Source organism: Etheostoma spectabile, chromosome 23 (genome assembly GCF_008692095.1).
Source record: "Etheostoma spectabile isolate EspeVRDwgs_2016 chromosome 23, UIUC_Espe_1.0, whole genome shotgun sequence".
NCBI lineage: Eukaryota > Metazoa > Chordata > Actinopteri > Perciformes > Percidae > Etheostoma > Etheostoma spectabile.
The window spans coordinates 4,828,626-4,849,607 of NC_045755.1; the positions used below are offsets into that span (position 1 = coordinate 4,828,626).

General features: G+C 40.9%; 1 protein-coding gene and 1 long non-coding RNA gene across 2 annotated transcripts in view; one reads left to right on the top strand and one right to left on the bottom strand.

Moving 5' to 3' along the window:
- Window positions 1-7,590, bottom strand: part of LOC116672953 (uncharacterized) — a 24,878-nt gene extending 17,288 nt beyond the window's left edge. The window contains exons 1-2 of the long non-coding RNA XR_004327695.1: window positions 7,577-7,590; window positions 3,087-3,090 (exon numbers count right to left, since the gene is read on the bottom strand). This is a non-coding gene — a long non-coding RNA (uncharacterized LOC116672953). The remainder of the gene's footprint in view (window positions 1-3,086; window positions 3,091-7,576) is intronic.
- The window catches only part of sox5 (SRY-box transcription factor 5), a 260,812-nt gene that overhangs the window by 10,722 nt on the left and 229,108 nt on the right, over window positions 1-20,982 (top strand). The gene's annotated exons all lie outside the window — the stretch shown is intronic.

Below are 20,982 nucleotides of genomic sequence, written 5' to 3' on the forward strand. Positions count from 1 at the left end.
CACACACACACACACACACACACACACACACACACACACACACACTTCCTCCCTCCTCCATGCGTTCTTCCACTTTCAACATCCATCCCTTTCTTATGGAAAGGAGCTAATTAGACTTGTGTCTGTTTGTTTTAAACAAAATGGCTTTTAATTAGCGCGATCAAAAAGGCTTCTTCTGTAGGCCCCTGGATCCACTTTGTAGTTCCCCCTCCAGATTGCACATGGGTTTGATGCCACCTGATAGCAGGCCAAGACAATCAGAACACTTTTATAATGAATACACACATGCACACGCACTTTATCACTTTGTCTCCATCTATCGCTTGTTCTCTTGCTTCTCTCGCTTGTCTTTTGCTCTTGATGTTGTATTGTTATCATACCATTTTTTTCTAGTGCCCACATCCTCTTAATTCTTCCTATGTTGCTCCTTTCTTCTCTTTTGTTGTTTCTGTCTCTGATCTGGGTTTTAATGACGTGTCCCAGCATGGCTCACTGCTGGACATGTCCTCATGTTCTCTTTTGCTACTTGCAAAATTGCTATTCAGTTTGTTTAAATTGATGTCAAAACGTTTACTTGGAGTAAGTATGTGTTAATATGAAGTATTCTGTAGGCTACTTTTCCTATGTAACATCTCCTGTTTCTTCTAAAAAGCACCCAAACTACTATTTAAAAGCTTTAATATCTTTAAAAACTGCAGCTTTTTTTGGTACAACAAAGTTCTTACCCAAGTCTGTTATTGCTCTACTACGCCTCAAACCTACAGACTTATCGTTGTTTCTTATTCTTTCTTGGCTTCTGCTAAAATTCTCAACCGACCACATTGCTGGGCACACAGCTGGAGCTGTAGGGTGACAGTGGTGGATGTCTGATTGCAACTGTATTCGTATTAGTCTGTCTGTGTGTGTTTCTAGGCTTAGCACCTGCTGTTATATATGCTTTGTTTATTTCGCCAGATGTGCTCACACTCCTGACTTTATACTGCTGTGTGTGTGTGTGTGTGTGTGTGTGTGTGTGTGTGTGTGTGTGTGTCCGCTGTATTGTTAGTGTGTTGCAGATAGTGGCTGCAGGGAGTACACATGTGACTCAGCTTGCCATGGCTCCTAATTGACGTGTGTGTATGTCTGAGCTGAAGTAGGTCCAAATGACAGCTGTCAGGTTGCTTGACTCAATCTTGATATTCTCCTTTTCTTTCTTTAACATATTCCGACACACACACACAGAAATGGTGAAGATACCGTATCCAGTAATGTGGAGACCTTTTGACAAACATTCCTGTACATTAAATAATGGATTAAGAATTAATATCATAACATGTCTCTTAGTATTACATTCATTAATGTATAACTTTTCGTTGCTTTCTGGGGACTGTGTTCACCGTGACACAAATTGTGTTGCAGGTTATAATCACAACTGCCGACTGAACTGAACATTGTACGCCATAAAGCACCACATCCATTAAACACCAAATTGCCTGCATTAAAGGGCTTGTATAACACTGTCTACTTTCATATATATTACGTACACATAAGTTCACATAAAAGACACTGTGGCTGACAGTAGGCCTGCACGATATTGTAAACCTCTGACATTGCGTCCCCCCCCCCACCGCGATATACAGTGGGGTTCGAATGTTTGGGTACCCCAGGTAAAAACAATTGTATTAATGTGCATGAGGAAGCCAAGTAAAGATGGAAAAAATCTCCAAAAGGCATCAAATGACAGATTAGACATTCGTATAATATGTCACAAAAAGTTAGATTTTATTTCCATCATTTATACTTTCAAAATAACAAAACAAAAAAATGGCATCTGCAAAAGTTTGGGCTTCCTGCAGAGTTAATACCGAGTACTGCCCTCTTTGGCAAGTATCACAGCTTGGAAATCTTTCGTAGCCGGCCAAGAGTCTTTCAATTCTTGTTGGAAGTATCTTCGCACATTCTTCCTTCCAAAAGTCTTCCAGTTCTTTGAGATTTCTGGGCTGTCTGTCACGCACTGCTCTTTTAAAGATTTATCCATAGATTTTCAATTATGTTGAGGTCAGGAGATTGTGAAGGCCATGGCAAAACCTTCAGTTTACTCCTCTTGATGTAATCCACCGTGGATTTTGAGGTTAAGTTTAGGATCCTTATCCATTTGTAGAAGCCATCCTCTCTTTAACTTCCGCTTTTTCACAGGGGCATCAAGTTAGTGTCCAAAATTTGCTGAAATTTTATTGAATCCATTTTTCCTTCTACTCATGAAATGTTCCCTGTGCCACTGGCTGCAATACAACCCCAAAGCATGATTGATCCCCCCCATGCTTAACAGTTGGACAGAGGTTCTTTTCATTGAATTCTGTGCCCTTTCTTCTCCAAACGTACCTTTGCGCATTCTGGCCAAAAAGTTTTATTTTAACCTCATTGGTCCACAGAACTTGTTTCCACAATGCGTCAGGCTCGTCTATATTATCATTTACAATCTTCAATTGCTGATTTTTGTGGTGAGGACGTAGACGAGATCTTCTAATATTCTGATAACTCTACTAGGGCTGCACAATTAATCAAATTTTGATCACTATCACGATTTTAACTTCCCACGATCAAATTTGCGTGTTCGAGCAATTTTATTTTTAAATGCCTCATTTCATAGAACGCTCTGTTTTTTTTTTTTGCAAAGCCAATCTACCTCTGTGTAAACCATTGTATGATCATGTGCCAGTTAGAGTTGTTCCCTGCAGTGACAGCAACAGCAGTGACCAGTACTAGTCGGTGCTATTTAGCGTCTGTTAGCTCACAGGGCTCTACAGCGCTTGTAATATTTTTCCTCTAGGTCGCACCGGTGCAGCTAATGTCCTCGCATCCGCTGCAATGTTGTGTATATCGATATGGTTTAATTTTGCGTTACATGACCCATTTCTTCTGTAATGCCATGCTTGTGTTGGATCTCTCCTCTCACTCTCTCTCCTCCTACTCTCCGCGCAGCCCCGCCACACAGCGGCGCTTGACAAAACTGTGGACATTTGTCCACAGTTTTAATTATTAACACTGCTGTATATTGTTAAGCATGAGTGGCAACCTGCATTTGTACCAATATTTCCGCTGGTAACCCTGCTATCGCGGCCTCCACGGCAAAAAACACAAGTATTTATTGAATGCAACTAACTTCAAGTCGTAGAGTAATAGTGTGTGAGACGGAGCCTGCTGGACCTGCAAGAGATGTGACCCATGGCCAGAATATCATAGACCTAGTTCCTAAAAATGTAGCGCAGTGACGACACAGACATTTCATACACACAAGGTGTGTAACTCCAGTGACCCGCCATTCGACCCGACCCGTGCTGGACCCATTCATGAGTCAGCCGTCTCTCTGTGAGTAGCGTCCATTGCACTCCCTCTCTCTCCCTAGCTCTTTTAATCAGTTATTGTTGAAAACAAGTGAAGGAGCTTTCTCAGAGATACATCTAAAAAAAAAAAAATCCTACGTTGTTTATTTCAGATACAACATACTGTACAACTTTAATATAAGAAGAAGCAGTTATAAATAGCCTATGTGACAATAAAATTTGTTTTGGTTAAAATCAACAAATAATTGTGATAATAATCGTGATCACAAGATTGATCAAAATAATCATCATCATTTTGGCCATAATCATGCAGCTCTAGTTTTCACAGAGATTGTGTTATTTATTTTTACAACAAAGACAATAACTTTCCAACAACAAAAATTGCCATATGCCTGGCTGTCATCAATATAAAATATGGTAAAATGACATATAAAATATGGTAAAATGACATATAAAATAGGCTAAAATGACATGAAAATCTACACCTTGTAATTTAAAAAAAGTGCAGCTTTATAAATCATACTGGATTCAAACTTGATCTTGAACATAATTCCAAATAAGGAAGCAACAGTTACTACCTTATTTTTACCTAATGCAATGCGTGACATGATATTTTTCGAACATTACAGTATCTATACTCGTGGTGACTCCCAAAGCCATCAGTGAGAAGAGGGTGCTGTGACTGTGCAGTATGAGTAGGCATTCAGAGCTGAGCAGTCACAGTTTATGGATGATTCCCCAGACAATTGGCTGTGCAGTATCCCAGCTTTAATGGCTACACAAGCCTGATTTATTATGAGTTAACCCTGACCCTACTCTGCCTCACAGCATCACCTTCACCGCTGCATGCAAACATGCACGCGCATGCACGCACAAGATCTCCACTTATGTGTCAGAGCCTGATGAATGGACAGAAACAAAGCACGATAGGGACCAATAACAAGACTATACAGATGATTTGTAGGCTTATGTTAAGAATAAGACATAGCTGTGTGTGTGTGTGTGTGTGTGTGTGTGGGAGATAGCTGCATAGTCTCTTTACCTACTACAGTTACAACCACATTGTTGATATGAGTAGCACTTAACGTAACGTTACCATTTGCCTGTAATCTTCCCTCTCTTTACTTTCCTACAGTTCTCCGTCTCTCTCTGTTACTGTGAGCACTTGCCGTTGTGCAAGTGTACATGTGTGTGCGTTAGCACACTTAACATAGTTCACCCGGGTTTCCCTATTTTTCCATATAATTAGATTGTGTGTGAAAGGCTACTTCCAGTACATTGATTAAGTATCACAGGAGAGGAGACAAGCATCTCTGGGCAGAAGAGGGACAGGAGGGGGCACGGCACCACAACAACCTGTCGCACGCACGCACGCACGCACGCACGCACGCACCCACGCACACACGCACACACCCTCCTCTCCTGTCACCGTTATAGAGAGTGACATCTTTGCTACTGAAAAAGGCTCTAACAATAGGACATGAAAGTGTGTTTGTAATAATGACTCATATAGTGTACAGAATGACATTGCCCCTGCTTGCTCTCTTTTATTTTGTGTGACAGAATCGGAGCAGACAGTATTAGCCTTGTGTTTTCTTGGACTAGCCCCTGTTGTCTCTGTCTTAATTTATGTTTTGCTGTGGCTGAGTCTGACTCGAGTGTTATACGACCGTCCGCTAGCCTGCCCTATATAAGGACAAAACTACCGGACTGGGCTGAGCTGTGCTGGGCTAATGGATTGCAGTCTTTCCCCAACTGATTGTCTACTTTAACACAAGACAGACGAGAGAGCTAGTGAGAAAAAGCCTTTTACATTTCTAGCTTGTTCATAGTTTTCTTTTTTTTCTTTACTTTCTTCAATTCTTTCTTACGTGATTATTTTAGGCTGACAAAACTGGTATTGTCCTGCTGCTTTGGTGCCTTCCGTAGAACTTTGGTGATTCAGGAAATTAGTCATAAGTCACTATAGAGGGATGTAACTCATGAGCATAATGTCAGAGATGTACAATGAATGTAGCACTGTCTCCACTGGCTTTTAGTTAAGATGACCAGGAAGATTCAGCAGTTCTGTTGCAAGAGTTTACCCACATATTCACTATCACAGACATCATTCATCTGTTTGGCTATCAATCATATCCATTAAAATGTACTATTACCCTCTTATTAGCCCAAGCTTCTTGCTTTGTGAGGCTGAGGACAATAGCATTGTGCCAAGCTTTTATTTTGTTGAATTGACTAAGATTTAATGGATGGGTTTGTTAAGGGGGACTTAGTTCTCTGGGCAGAATCCTCTTGCCGCTCTGATTCGTTGAGTGCTCTCTAAAAGAAAAGAGCATTTTCTATCAAATCTAACTTTATAACTATTTGCTAAATTGTCAGTTTCTTTTTTGGATATTTTGATTTACTCATTATGGACTAGTAAGTTGTGGTTATTGGTCTTGGTATGTGGATTATAGTCCCAGCCTTTTGATAATCAGCTGCTTGAGGCAGTAATTCCATCAGCTGCTGAGCTGTCATTCAGTTTTTGGGTTCTTTGGTTTGGAGACGTTTTTGACTGCACAGTTTGGCTCAGTAACGTAAAGTGAGTGTGAATTTAAGTCGTTTATGTTTTTTTATTATTTCTGCTCTGCTGTCAGGCTTGTACGCCATCTGGTATGGACAGTTCATTATTTGCTTGTGGAAAAGAAGAAAAACGTATCAAGAATGATAAAGGAAAAAAATGTGACAAAAGAAAGAAATCAATGGATTCTGAGTCATGTTTGAGCACGTCGACCAAGGCAAGGCATTCTAAAGGACAAGAAGGCAACAAAATGTTGTTTGAAAGTGTGAAAGTTTTTCAGCGTTGGTTTTGCTAGGTGAAAGGTCAGAGGGGTCCCCACAATCAATAGCAATCATCAGTTAGAGAAAATGAGGATCCGTATTAAAAATGTAATCGCAACCTGGCCAAAAATAATCAAGATACCTTGGTCTGGATCATTAACTGTAAAAAACTGGACCAGAGTGTGGGGCAGATTATAAGAATGACCAACTGATTTGTGTGCTTTAATGGAGTTAACACTGACTTTGGATTATATTTGCCGTTGTTTGCGGCTTCTTCTCCACCACCTTTTGTACCGCGGGATACCCGCTTGTAACACCAGGTTTGGTGGAGAGTGAACAGGATTGGACTTGGCAATTCAAGTAGGGCTGCTTAAAACCCAAGCTGGGTTTGGATAACAATCCCATCCACAAACACACACACACACACACACATACACAACTGTACTGTAGCTGTTCTCTGTGCTAAGTGCTAATTAGCAGAACAAAGCATCTGTTGTTCTTTTAAACACACGACAGTTACATATTTCATCCATCCGCCTGTCTCCCCCAATCCTCAGCTCCGCTGGAGGAGCAAGAAGGCGCAAACTGACAACGCGCGCACGCGCACACGCACACGCACACGCACACGCACAACGCACACACACACACACACACACACACACACACACACACACACACACACACACACACACACACAAAGGCTGTGAATGTACACATGCATGCACACAAATGAATGTAAAAGCCAGCATACACAGAAATAGACATGCTGAGACAAACACACACATACTGACTGTGTCTTTATGTAAGCTGACAGCAGCATCAGCATAATGTGCCATATTAAAGTGAACAGGACCTTTTTACTATGAACACCATTCTCCCTTAGAGAGAGAGAGAGAGCTAGAGGCAGAGCGCTGGAGGTTTGGTCCTAGAGAGACAGGGCCAATGGCTAAGTGCTTATTACCCTGCCTCCCCTGATAGTTACAAATATACACTTTGTTCTTCCACTGAGGAAGAGGGGGCGATTTAGAGACAGACAGACCACAACCTGGAGAGAAAGGAAAGGTTAAGTGAGTCGAAAGATTTGAGATAGAAAAAAGACATATCCGATGCTCTGTCTCTTTTTCCCACCCTCGTCTTTTCCCTCTCCGTCTCCCCTCCTCCTCTTCCCCATCTCTGTCTCTTGTGGCTTGAAGAAGGAGTGTGGGGGCAGAGCGCTCTCGTCTTGTTAAACGGCTGGCAGATGACAGAAAAATTAGAGGCATTTCGCTCTTGACAGGTTGTTGTGTGTGCTGTTTTTTTCCCGTTTTTTTGCTTCAAATGTTTTTTGTCAGTTTGTTTTCAGTCAAGTGTCGCTGCAGCAACACACACACACACACACACCCACACACACACACACACCACACACCACACAACACCACCACACACACACACACACACCACACTAAGAATCACACATGCACAAACCAAGTGCATGTTTTTTTTTGTGTTCTCATTGGAGACAGATCTGATTTTGTGTTCTCAGATTGGTGGCAATCGAAGGAGGAAAAGAAGCCGTTCACTCACAAAGACGTCTTCCCCTCCGCTAATTATTGAGACAGGCTTTGATTGCCTGTTTGGAAACAGTTTGCAAACCGCTGTAATGACGATGATTAGGCGGCGCTGCGAGTTCTGTGCAGGCGGAGGGAGGAGCACACAGTCGGTCCAAACAACTCGCATGTGTTTACATGAGGTGTGTGCTTTCCGCAGCCGTGCTCGCATGTCATTTTGTAAAGTCACTTTTTTTACATTACAGTGCAGGCTTTTTTGTTTGTGTCGTCCTCCTTGTCTGTTTGTAAGATGTCACTGTTTGATCTGACTAAGGTACCTGCAGGTACTAACCACCACCTTTTGAAACAGTGAATATGGTATAATAGTCATTTTTGTGCTTTGTAGTTTTACACATCCGTTCTGCTTCACTGGATACATTTTCTTGTAACAGTAAACAAAGAAAAAGAAGAAAAGCATTACTCAGGGACATGCTAACACTTGTTGAACGATTAAATGTCAACCACATCTGTTTCATGTGACATATGTGACAGGAAGCACCAGAGTTTGTAATTATATGGAACATTTGTGCTGCAATGTTTTTTTATGCTTAGATACCTGTCACGTAGATCCATTGTAATGCCTCCATGGCAATTCTTCTCCATTATAGTTGTTTTAAATCTGATAAAAATCAAATAACTTTTAACGTGGGTGTAAAATGAATGCAGTTTTTTTTGCTGTAGTTTTGCATTAACCTAGAGGAACTTAAGCTGTCTGACCCTCATTAGAGTGGGGACGCATTTTAAATGAGCACCACACAATCACACAGGGTGGCAGCCAGCTTCTCATTAGAGTTAGGGAGAGAGACAGAGAGAGAGAAATAGAAAGACAGCCAGAGTGGGAAGAAAGAGAGGAGTCCTTGATTTGATTATTTCCACTGAGACAGACAATGGGGTTAAAGTGATGAGAAGTCCTATTTGTTTCTCTTTCTGTGTGCGCACATATGCGTGTGAGTCCATGTGTGTGTTTTAGGCCTTGTTTACACAAGAATGCTTGTGGGGGAAAACGTGAAAATAATTTATCAGATGCGCCTTTCGTTTAGACGGCAACGGCTTAAAAACGCAAAAAAAAGTGAAACCACCTTCCAGAGCGGAATTCTTAAAAACGTTCCACCGTCCCGTTCCCATTAAAAATGCAAATTCTAAAGACAGCGGTGTGGAGAGAGACAAGAAAAAGGCGTTCAGGTAGTCTGTTGTTACGGAGAAGACTAAAAAGATTATAGGCTCCTGTTATCTAAAAGATTTTTTATGTGATGGTTCAATATTGAAATGATTTCCACAATGTGGACAAGATTGTTATAGTTCGATGACCATATGTAGGCTAAACATTTCAGCTGGAGTAGGCTACAACGTTACGGAGGAAGGGAGTGAGAACGACAGGCGGCGGACAGAGGAGGGTCTGCTTCACCCTCCTCTGTCCGCTGCCTCTCGCTCTCAAGCAGCGGCTGAAGTGCTGCGAGGCTCAGGACATAGTGGTAGGGCCCCCAAGGGTGCTGCGTTGTGGCTTATCACTGTCACGCAAACATGCAACTCCATCTCCTCGTGTGTCCAGACAAAATTGTCAGCTTTTGTTGTTCACTTCGCCATGTTTCGGTTTAGCGCTTCTAGGGAGAGAAGTAGAAGGACTGCCATCTAGCCACCTGGCGTGCATACTACATTGAATTTCACACACTTTTGCATCACCGTATGCATGCAGATTCACCCCCCAAAACGCTCATCTAAACGTGGAATAAAAAGTGATAACGCTACGCCACTTTTGCATTTTCTCTTCAGATCGTTTCCGTATAATCATAGCCTTAGTCTCATGGGATGCGCTGATCTGGACAGAGGCCATTCATGTTAAGTGGGCGAGAGAGAGAGAGAGAGAGAGAATATTTACACTTTCTTTTTTTTGGATACACACATAAAATGAGTCAACATGTGTTTGCATCTGTATCTTAAAGCCTGAATGGCCTTGTGGTTAACAGCCACTCCTGTCATTGATGTGGACAGGTTGATCTACTGTATGTAGGTTCAAGTCCAAAGCACACACAGACACATTCATTAAATTCATGAGATCTCCGCATTGCCCAACACAGATCTGATGTTTTTGTCGCTTCAGTGGGCATTCACATGCTTCCTAGTCTACTCATCGAGAAAATGATCAACAAATGAATCCATAATGAAAATAATCACTAGTTGCAGCTCTAGTTCCATTCATTATGCATATCATTTTTTAATGATAAATATGCTATATCTTTTTAGTCAAATGTGGATTTGTCTCCCATTCAAAGTCAGTGGCAGCTGTTTTGCCAACAGTGTGCTTTCTTTAGAGCTTTGACTGTGCCAGTTCGTTTAAAGCCCATGTGTTTACTTTGCAGTGAGACTGTCTGAAAACTTGTGATGAAAAATTACACAAAAAAGACACTTCAAGATGTCTAATTGAATAGGCCTCAAAGTAGATATCTGCTGTAGCATGCCGTGGGAAGATAATTTTCTTTGTGATGATTAGTCTTTAGCTTAACTAGAGAAGAGAGAAGTGTTTATGTAGAAAAAAATGCAGTATGACTATATGCATGCTCTGTTCTCTTGAAAGATTTTTCAATAGTAAATTTCTTCTTGCGATGTTTTTGTTGCAATCAAAATCAGTTTCTAGACAAGAAATTGTCATGGAAACCATGCAAGATCTTTTGGATCCTGTTTTACACTTACTGAGCTGTTACTGTGTTTCCAGAGATCACCTGTCAATCAGACGTTATGGGCAGGACTGCCCATTTCCGAGACTTTCCGATGTAGCTTCGGTTGTTGTCCAATCGCTGTGGCTTCTGTCAGAAATGTAACTCACATCATTTCCTTTTCGACAGAGGACTTTCCAGTCTGACACTGCACGTTTGGAACAGCAAATGTAAGCTATTTTCATGAACTGGAAATGTCAGTCAATGATAAACAGTAGCAAAACCGACATCAATGTTATCGCTTTTAGGAAGAGGCCAGGGGGCACGGCTGCTGTTTTGGCCTACGGTGATGCATCAGCATCCGCACACACACACTGCCAACACACACAAATCTAACTCACACAGAATACAAAGGCACAGACTCACAGATGACACACACACACACACACACACACACACACACACACACACACACACACACACACACACACACACACACACACACACAGTTGCCTGAACACCAACATGTGTTACATCTGGGATTAGCTATATGTTTGTGAGATCAAATGTTGTCCACCATCCCCCATCCTGCTTCCTATTATCTCTAATGTGGAGAATAATCCTCTTGTGGAATTAATCTCTTTTGAATAGCGTTTGTTACCACACTGAGATAGAATTAAAGCTCTTGTTCCACTTCTGGATGTGATGTTTATGTGTATGTGCGTATGAGAGCAAGTCAAAGAAGTATATGTGCAGTTGAATAATCCTACCCTTCAGAATTCTGTACATTTTTTTAGGGAGAACATTTCCCATTAAGTAATTAAAACAGATCACAAAAGAGGTTTGTTGCCTTTAGGAATGTCCTGTTAAACTGAAGACATCTGTTTATGTTTGAATCAATTTGGTGCATTTCATTTTAACAAGGTTGATCTGTCAGTTTATCAGAGTTTGTCCCATAGCTTTGATTCTCAGCCTGAGCCTGATGGGACACAACAGGACCAGTTAACTCCAGCTTTTAATTCTCTAAGTTACCTTTGGCTGTAATCGGATCCGGTGTGACTTTATTCCCTTCATTTGCAGTTTTTTGTTCTTCATCAGTGTACATGAAACATTATTGGCTTATATTATAAACTATAGCTACATTGAGTTATTATGAATTATAGCTTAAGGAAGCACCATTTAAATATAACTCATTGTCTTCATTGTGAAAGCAGCACATGAACTACTTGATCTGTCCAGAGGCAGTCAGACGGATACGGGGAGGGATGGGGGGGAATGTATGGTGTGAGTGTAATATAATGAGTTGTGTGTGTGTGTGTGAATGTGTAGCGTCAGACTGTCTATTTTCTTAAAACAAATATTATGTACTTAGTGGACATAAGTATGTAAAAGAATGACACAAAGCCTAAGAAAACCTTTTGGATTACAGTTACACATGTATCATGATGTGTAGACGGCAGTATTGATTCAAATTAAAGCATATGTAATACAATCAGACAGATGGCACATTGACAATAGAAAAACGCAGCTGAAATGTGTCTGCTATTGACAGGGTGTGAGACATTATCATTTAGGATCTGGTTGATTGTATTAAGACATTGGCAGTTGATGAACAGCTTCTGTCTGTAATCGATACGCAGACAAAGAAGAACAACACAGATCTTACTCCATAGACCAGGTAAGCTTCAAGCATCTTTAGTCACACTGGCAACTGAGCAATACCTTGGTTTAAGACCAAATAGCTGCAAAAGAAATTACATTGTCATCAGCCTCTGCAGTAGATGTTGGGTCTGGGAACTCACCATTGGCAGGGCTCAATCCGAGGGGTTGGATAAACGGTTATCTTTCAAAGTCCCTCTGCACGCAGTAGGATAGCGCTACAACCAACCAGAGCAACGCCACTTGATAGATTAAACTTTTGCCATATCCGGTCGGCAAAACTCCGAACACATCTTCCTTTTTTTAGAATGACTTCAGTGTTTAACTCAAAGTCTTCCAGAATCACAGCCAAAGCTGATTTAAAAGATTGCTGTTCAACAGCAACAGCCATCTTTTGTTTTCAAGTAGTAGGGAACCATCGCAACTCTGCCAACCTTATGTTAAGCCCGCCCACTGACTCTGATTGGCCTGAACAGAATTTGTTTTTTCCAGCTCGCAAGCCAACGGAGAGTTGCTAGACTGACCCTGGCTGCAAATTACATTTGCTGCCACTAGGGTGCGTCTAGAGTTCTAGACTACCTCTGCTGTACTTTGTAAGTGGTTTATTCTTATGCGACAGGCTTAACTTTTTTGTTGTTGTCATACCTTGACAGTTTTGTCTGCTGACTCTGCAGTCATCAGTTGTATAGTAGCATTGTAGGAACTTGTTTGGATGCTGTACTTTGTGTTTAGCGCACAAATGTTAGAATGCTAATAAAGATGGTGAGCTTTTAGCTCAGTGCACTGCTGTGCCAGCCTCACAGAGCTGCTATGGCTGTAGACTCTCTTGTTAACTAGTAACACATATTTGACATGATCGCATGTTGACAAAGACGCAAACATTTAGCTTGCTCCTTATAATCTAGGACCACAAGCATGCATAAATAATATCACTTAGTTTCCAATATGTTCCCTCCCTATTGACACAATTAAATGCCTCCATTATATTTGGCATTGAAAGCGACGTTGTTGTTGCGGTGTGAGCTAATTTGTGTGGCTGACAGTCAGGCGGGTTCTGTTCTGATCATCCACGATAAGTTCATCAGTTGAACCAGCTGAGCTGTCTTGGTGTGAGCCAGCAGAACCATAAGACGGTCCTTGTCTGTCTTCAGAGGGCAGACCAGGGCACTGGTTTGCCCCCCCCCCCAAACACACAAATTATATTTCTCTCCCTAATGTTGTTGTTTTACTCGGGACATTTAATCACATTAAAACATTAAAACATTAAGTAGCGCGACTAGTTCTCTCAGACATCTTGAGACACTGGTTGTTGTGTTTGAGGCAGAGACAGCAAGAGAGTGACTACATGCCAAAGTAGCGTCGGTCCATCCGTCCGTCTCCTCGTTGCCCCACACAGATCGGATGTTTTTTCATTTGAGTGGGCGTCTACGCCACATGCTTTTTAATCAATTAATCAAGAAAATAATCAGAAAATTAATTGATGATGACAAACTCTAGTTGCAGTTCTAGTTGCATTCATTAGGCCTATATGTACAAAAATATGCAACAACTTTTTAGTCTAATATGGATTTGTCCCCCCCCCCCCCTTAGGAGTCAGTGGGAGCTTCTTTCATGGTAAAATTATAGAATGTATATTAATGGACCGCACATTTCGATTTGTGGAGATCAGCTAAGAGTTGTTGAGTTTGCCGTTACGGGCGCAGCCATCCTGGTTGCAGATGTGCCGATTTTTACAATCCACGTTACTTTATAAACTTTCACTGTCACTTCATAGCTGCCCCCTAAAACAACACCCCTGCTTTATCTCCGTAAAATCAACAAGTTCATAATTCAGAACATTATTCTTTGTTTTAAAAATTAACATAGTTTACTTTTAACTAGCAAGACCATTGAGACCATACTCTTATAATGAAAATGTTTGCTGAGGTAATAAATCAAGTGATAAGTGGGTCACTTTCTCACAGACTTCAACAGAAACCGACCTCATTTTGCAACTCATGTGTCGCCCCCTGCTGGAGTTCAAATAGAATGCAGGTTTAAGGCACTTCCGCATTTGCAGCACTTTGCCGAACCAGATGCTTTGTCCACTAATGTTAAAAGTCGGTGGGTAAAATAAAAATAAAAAGAGACACGTTTAGACACTATGGCTGCTTTCTTTAGAGCTTTGACTGTTCATTTGAAACCCGTGCTTTTTTTTGCAAATATGTGATTAACTGTGATGAAAGATTATAAATGAAACAAGACCACTTTAAGATGTCCAATTGTATAATAATGAAATAATGAATTATAATGTAATTATGTGAAAAGGATGTCATCATCCATTGTGATGATTTATTGTGGACATCGTCATATGCCAATAACAGTAGATATCGCCCAGCCCCTCGACCCAACATGTCTTTGTTGCTGTCTGTCTGGCAAGAGAGACAGAAAGAAAGGGTAAGAGAGAGAGACAGGAAGAAGGAGAGCTGTAATTAGCCGGCTGACAGAGGAAGTGAGATCTCTTGGGGGTGTGCGAGTGTGACAGTCTAAATGATAGAGGTTGTGTGTGTGTGTGTGTGTGTGTGTGTGTGTGTGTGTGTGTGTGGTGTGTGTGTGTGTGTGTGTGTGTGTGTGTGTGTTGTGGGTGGGGACATGAGTAGGGATCTGTGCTGCTTGGTGTGTTTTACTCACCCTGTCAAACCCAAGACAGCCCTAAGTGTTTTTATCAACCGTCCTCCTTTCTTCTCCCTGTCACTGCTCTGTGGGGTAAAGTGTATGTGTCCGTGTGTGTCTAGTGTGACTGCCAAAAGACAAATGTGCAAACAGGTAGGTGGTAGGAGCAGAGCGTGCACATGACAGTACCCAGACAAGAACCCCAGACAGAGCACTCAGTTCAGTACAATCTATACAAGCACTGTACATAAGGTTAATAGCTCAGCAGCCAGCTATTTGCAACAGCGTGATCACTTCAGGGTTGTTTCTGTGGCCTTTGTGGCCTTTTTAATAAGCTTTTAACAAGAAAGTAACACACCAGGTATCACAGCTGAGCTAACACCAGTGAGCAGTCACCAGCAAGTGGAGCGCCACTTAGGGCTGCACAATTAATCAAATGTTAATCACGATCAAGATTTTTGGCTTCCCACGATCAAATTTGCGTGATCAAGCAATATTTGAAATGCGTAATTTCGTTCATAGAAGTCTCCAGGTTTTTATGCAAAACCCATCTACCGCGCCGTAAACCACTGTCTGATCATATGCCAGTCAGAGTTGTTCCCTCCACCGCGCAGCTTAGTTTCTAGATGTAGACAGTCACAGAGGACAGAGTAACGTGAGGAAAATTCAACAGATAGCAGTCGGTTATACTGCACGTCGGTCTCAAGGTTTACCAGTAAACGCAACATTTTGTCCCAACTGTGTTGTTTTTCAGACAACAGCAGTGACCAGGTTAGCTAGTTAGTGCCTGTTAGCTCACAGGTGTTAACCTCTCCTGATTGTCTCTTTTCCGACTGTGGTGTGAAAACCAGGGAAGACCTGACCTGTAAAGCTTGGCTTTAGTTTGGAGTTTTATTTCAGACACCGAACACAGTGTACACAACTTAATATATCCTCACTCTCTCTCTCTTTCTTTTTCAAGAGTGTATGGCTGCAGCCTGGAGCATCCCATGTCATGCCGTCCCGTCTCATGCCGTCCCGCCTGGTGCCGTCCTCGATTTTCTACTTTTCAAAATAAAATAAAATATAAATGTAAATGTGCTGTGTTTATATAGCCCTTTTCTAGTCTTAACTATCATGCTATGAATAAAATACAGCACTTAAAAAATATATGTCTGCCTATGAAATAAATGCAGATTATAGGCAAACTAAAAAAAATCCTTCTTCTATCCCACCTGGTGCCATCCTTGAGCTTCTACTTTTCAAAATGAAATACTTTTCAAAATATCTCTTAGCCTACTTTTCAAAGTAAAAGCTTGCGTCAACTATCATGCTAATGAATAAAATACTTTAAAAAATATGTCTACAAGATAAATTCAGACTATCATACTGATGAATAAAAAACTTAAAATATATATCCGTCTATAAAATAAATGCAGATTATAGGCTAACTAAAAAAATCCTTCTGCCATCTTGCCTTTTGCCGTCCCTGAGCTTCTACTTTTCAAAATAAAAGCTCACATCTGAAATTAAATACTTTAAACAATAGGCTATCTCTCTTACTTTTCAAAGTAAAAGCTCGCTTTGACTATCATGCTAATGAATAAAATACTTGAAATATTTGGTGTTTTTAAAAATATTTAAAAAGACATGTCAGTCTCTAATATAAATGCAGATTATAGGCAAACTAAAAAATTCCTTCTGAACAATAACATTAAGAAATGAGCAAACTATGTGTATGGCACAATTGTTACTTTAACAGTTTTAAACGTTTTACAATTGATTGCAACAAAGTGGTCAGGAATTCACTCGTGACTCCATCTGGAAAATTCGCGATTTCCTATTTTTGACCCTCTGAATTTATCGTTGGACACAGCTCGGCATGAGACGGGACAACATGAAATGGGAAGCTCCAGGCTGCAGCCATACTCGTCTCCTCTTTTCCACTTACACCCACACGCACGTTCTCTTAAAGGAGAAGCAGCACCATTTTACAACACAGCTCTCTAGACCGTGAATAATATTTTTCCTCTAGGTGAACTGGTGCGACCTCATGTCCTCGCATCCACTGCCTCTCCACAAACGAAGCAATGTTGTTTATATGGATATGGTTTAATTTTGCGTTACATGACCCATTTCTTCTGTAAAGCCGTGCCTATGTTTGGATCTCTCCTCTTACTCTCTCTCCTCTTACCCTCCGTGGAGCCCCGCCACACAGCGGCGCCGGTCCACACTTCTGACATTTTTCCACAGTTTTAATTGTTATTAACACAGCTGTATATTGTTAAGCATGAAACGCAAACCTGTATTTGTGCCAGTGTTTCCGATGGTAACTCTGCTATTGCAGCCGCCACAGTGAAAAACACAGAAGAAGTTATTGAATGCAACTAACTTCAGTTGGTAGAGTAATAGCGTGTGAGACGGAGCTGCTGGATCTGGGCCAGAGATGTGACCCATGGCCAGAATATCATAGTTCATAAAAATGCAGCGCAGTGACGATACAGACATTTCATACACACAACGTGTGTAACTCCGCTGAACCGCCATTCAACCCATGCTGACCCTGTTCATGAGTCAGCCATCTCTCTGTGAGTAGCGTCCATTGCACTCCCTCTCTCTCCCTAGCTCTTTTAATCAGTTATTGTTGAAAACAATTGAAGGAACTTTCTCAGAGATACATAAAAAAAAAAAAAAAAAAAGAATCCTACGCTTTTTATTTCAGATAGCTAATTTTCATTTACATGTGTAGCAGCTGTATGTCTATACAACATACAACTTCAACATGAGAAGAATGTAGCATAATATGGATGTGAAAGCAGTTATAAATAGCCTATTTGACAATAAAATGTTTTGGTTAAAATCAACAAATAATCGTGAAAATTAATTGTGATCACAATATTGATCAAAATAATCGTGATTATCATTTTGGCCATAATCATGCAGCCTTAGCTCCACTGCCAAAAGCTACTGACTCAAATCCGTGATGATGGTGATTCAGTTTAATAGTTCATTTTGACCGTAGACTATGGTTTGAATGTTCTGTGGTAAAGATGTGTTCATATGTGTAGAGAACACATCTAACAGTAACTGTCTTCATGGCTTGTATTCTGTGGTTCATGGGCATCCACGGGACATTTAAATGGACAAAATCCATCAATTTTAGGAATCGTGAACAATTTTATGAAATCTTGCAGTTGTTTTTTTAAGTTCCCTTGTCATGAACCAAAGTGTTGGAATGTGATAATATTTTTTAACTGGATTGTTTGCGTAGGAGTGGCTCATGAAACTCCTCTTCTCTTCCTTCATGTCCACTTTACCTAAAGCAGAAATTGCAGAAGTTGTTGTGCAAGTATATCTCAGTGATTGGTTCAATAGGGCCGATCTGCAATGGATCCTGGCCTCCACAAATCCATAGTTTTTTCTCAGTCTATAGAGCTCTCACTGAACGTGTGTGTGTGTGTGTGTGTGTGTGTGTGTGTGTGTGTGTGTGTGTGTGTGTGTGTGTGTGTGTGTGTGTGTGTGTGTGTGTGTGTGTGTGTGTGTGTGTGTGTGTGTGTGTGTGTGTGTGTGTGTGTGTGTGTGTGTGTGTGTGTGTGTGTTAGACTGGAGCTCTAGCGGCAAATTAATTGTTCCACACTTTTAAAAAAGGACATGTCATGAGCTTTCCTTTTGACCAGCTTTCTTTGAAATAATGTTTGTGTGTCTAGACTTAATGCAGAAAAGTTAACTATGTCTCTACGTTGCACATAGTGTAACTATTTGAGGATTTTGTATTATTCTTCTAAACACATTACAACATAACACTGACATTCCCTACATGTGTAGACTCTGCAGTGTACGTTGTATGCTACTGGTTGCTGTTTTAAAAAAAACAACAACCTTTGACGGTAGTGAAACGACATTAGAGAAAAATATCTGAAACTGTTGAATCATATGAATATGAAGACATTAATAATCTTAAACTTGTAAGTTTGTAAATAGAGCTCACCGTGTGACAATTATGTGACACTGCTTCACTTTACTTCACAATCAATAAAAGAACAAAGATGGTGGCTGACTCTTGAATCCTCTTAAAAATGTACCTAAATCCCTCTTAATTATTATATAAATGTGTTTTGTTTTTCTATATTTCTTTATTGTAATTTGGATACATGAAGAAATTTTCACTCCTGTTTCTTGCAGACCAAACTGTGTGGAAATAATTTTCAATGCTGACATTTAAAGGTGTTTCCACTGTGTCTAATGCTGTGTTCCAGGTAACCCGTAACTCGTGTTTTCACAACCTTCTACCCGTGAACGTGCCCTGGAACGGCAGTCCAACCCGTAACTTACTACTGACCTTGTACCTGATTGTTGTGCTCCCAGTTACAGTTTTGCCCGCCGCCCACGCACCCCGCCGCACGCACGCCCGCACGCACGCACGCACGCACGCACGCACCACGCACGCACGCACGCACGCACGCAAACAACAATGTTGACCGTTGTTAATGCTATACAGACGCCGGTGATTAAGAAGAAGAAATAGAAATACATAAATAAATAAATAAATAAATAAATAAATAAATTAAATAAATAAATATCCATAAATAGTCTGTATTGATAGACCTTGGCGGTGTTGTAATGCATTCACTACTTTATTTGCATTTTTAAACGCCGGCTCCGAAATTTGCCCCGCGGTGCTGCATGCTCCCTCACTTGGGTGAGAGAGGTAGAAATGTGACAGCAGAGAGCGGAGACCGCTTCTATGACGAAAGAAAATACACATAGGATGCTAAATTTATCAATGTTTGCCTCGGAAAAACAGATAGTGCTTGTGGGAGTGTTGTGAGCTCCTCTTGCTCTGGCTCCATCATTACTCAATATTTCCCACACTGGGTGTTAGATACTTAGTTTGCCTAGATACTCCCCATTCTGTGGAAGTTTAAACACTTTTAATATGATTATTTCAGCTTAAACAATAAAAGAGACAGAGAGGAAAGAGGGAGAGCCTGTATGAGGCAATAATACAGTACACCGACAATAGTAATACTTTGTTTACATTTCTGAATGTGCTTTTGTTAAGCACCATTCATTTAAAATGTGACTGTAAAATAAAACAGCACATTATAGTTTCTGTATTTATTACCAAAGCATTCATCAGTAAAGCAGTTACCATGGAGGAAATGTGAAAAATTGCGTTGCAGGTCGATTTAAGTTGTGCACCTACATTTTCTGCCTGTGCCCCTAACATTTTTTTTAATTTGGAACTGCAATGCTCCTATTAAAAGAAAGAAAAAAAAAATAAGCCCCTCATTGGCACAAGCTCACTGGTGACTTAATCTTTGTTTCTGTGACATTCTGTGTCATTTCTCAGAAGCATATCCGGACCAAAATCACTTGTTTGCATTTCTTCCTCTTCTTTTTTCGGGACTTTTCTTTGTGACATGTCCCTTTTTGCTTCCCTTTTCTTCTAAAAAGGGTTTATCATTCTTAACACCTTTAATTTTATGGCAGTGGAGAAGACAGTGGTGAAAAGGGGAGGGTAGTAGGAGATTTTAATGGTGTTCTTAACTATATGCTTTTACAATAATGCTCTCATAAATGACCACACAAATGAGTCCAACTATTGAAGCCACTCACTGACATGTGTACATTTTTACTTTCTCATACATCTAAGAGCTTTTTCAACATTTTGCAATGTAACTGCTTGGAATGTCTGGTGTTGATTCTGTAAAAAAACAGTTTGCTGTGTTCACACCAAACCTAAAGCAAAGTTTGGCCTTGCATTAGCAGCCGAGTGGAGGAGGGCCTCTACGTAGATACGTTTCTTACCGCCATGTTGGTTTGTACCGGTGTTGGAAGTCCCAGATAAATTGATAAACTAAACCCCGTTGTGCATGGTTTTTATAACATACCGAGGCACACACAGCTTGGTAAATTTCAATGCCCACATACGGCTAATATAATTTCCCCTCCATTTCTGAGTCGACAATCTTAACGCTGATAGGCTTTCCCGACGATGTAAGTGGCGTCGCATGATTTTCCTTGCCCTATGCGGATTCCCGTCTAGTCCCGTCTTTGTATTGGCTTTGTATGCAATTGCGCTGTGTGTGAACGTATCATAAGCTGGATACTTTACCAATTGTAGACCAGCTCTGTGTCATCTTTGTGTGGCCAATGTTTGTAGAAGAAAGGTGTTTGGCATCCCTCTGTGGCGCCAGTGCATATAGGTCAAGGAACCCATTATTTGGCGTCATCCATTGGATCTTGGCTGAACTCCTCTGCTCTGCTTCGCAGGGAGCTCTGTGCCCTGGCGCCATAGAGGAAATCCAA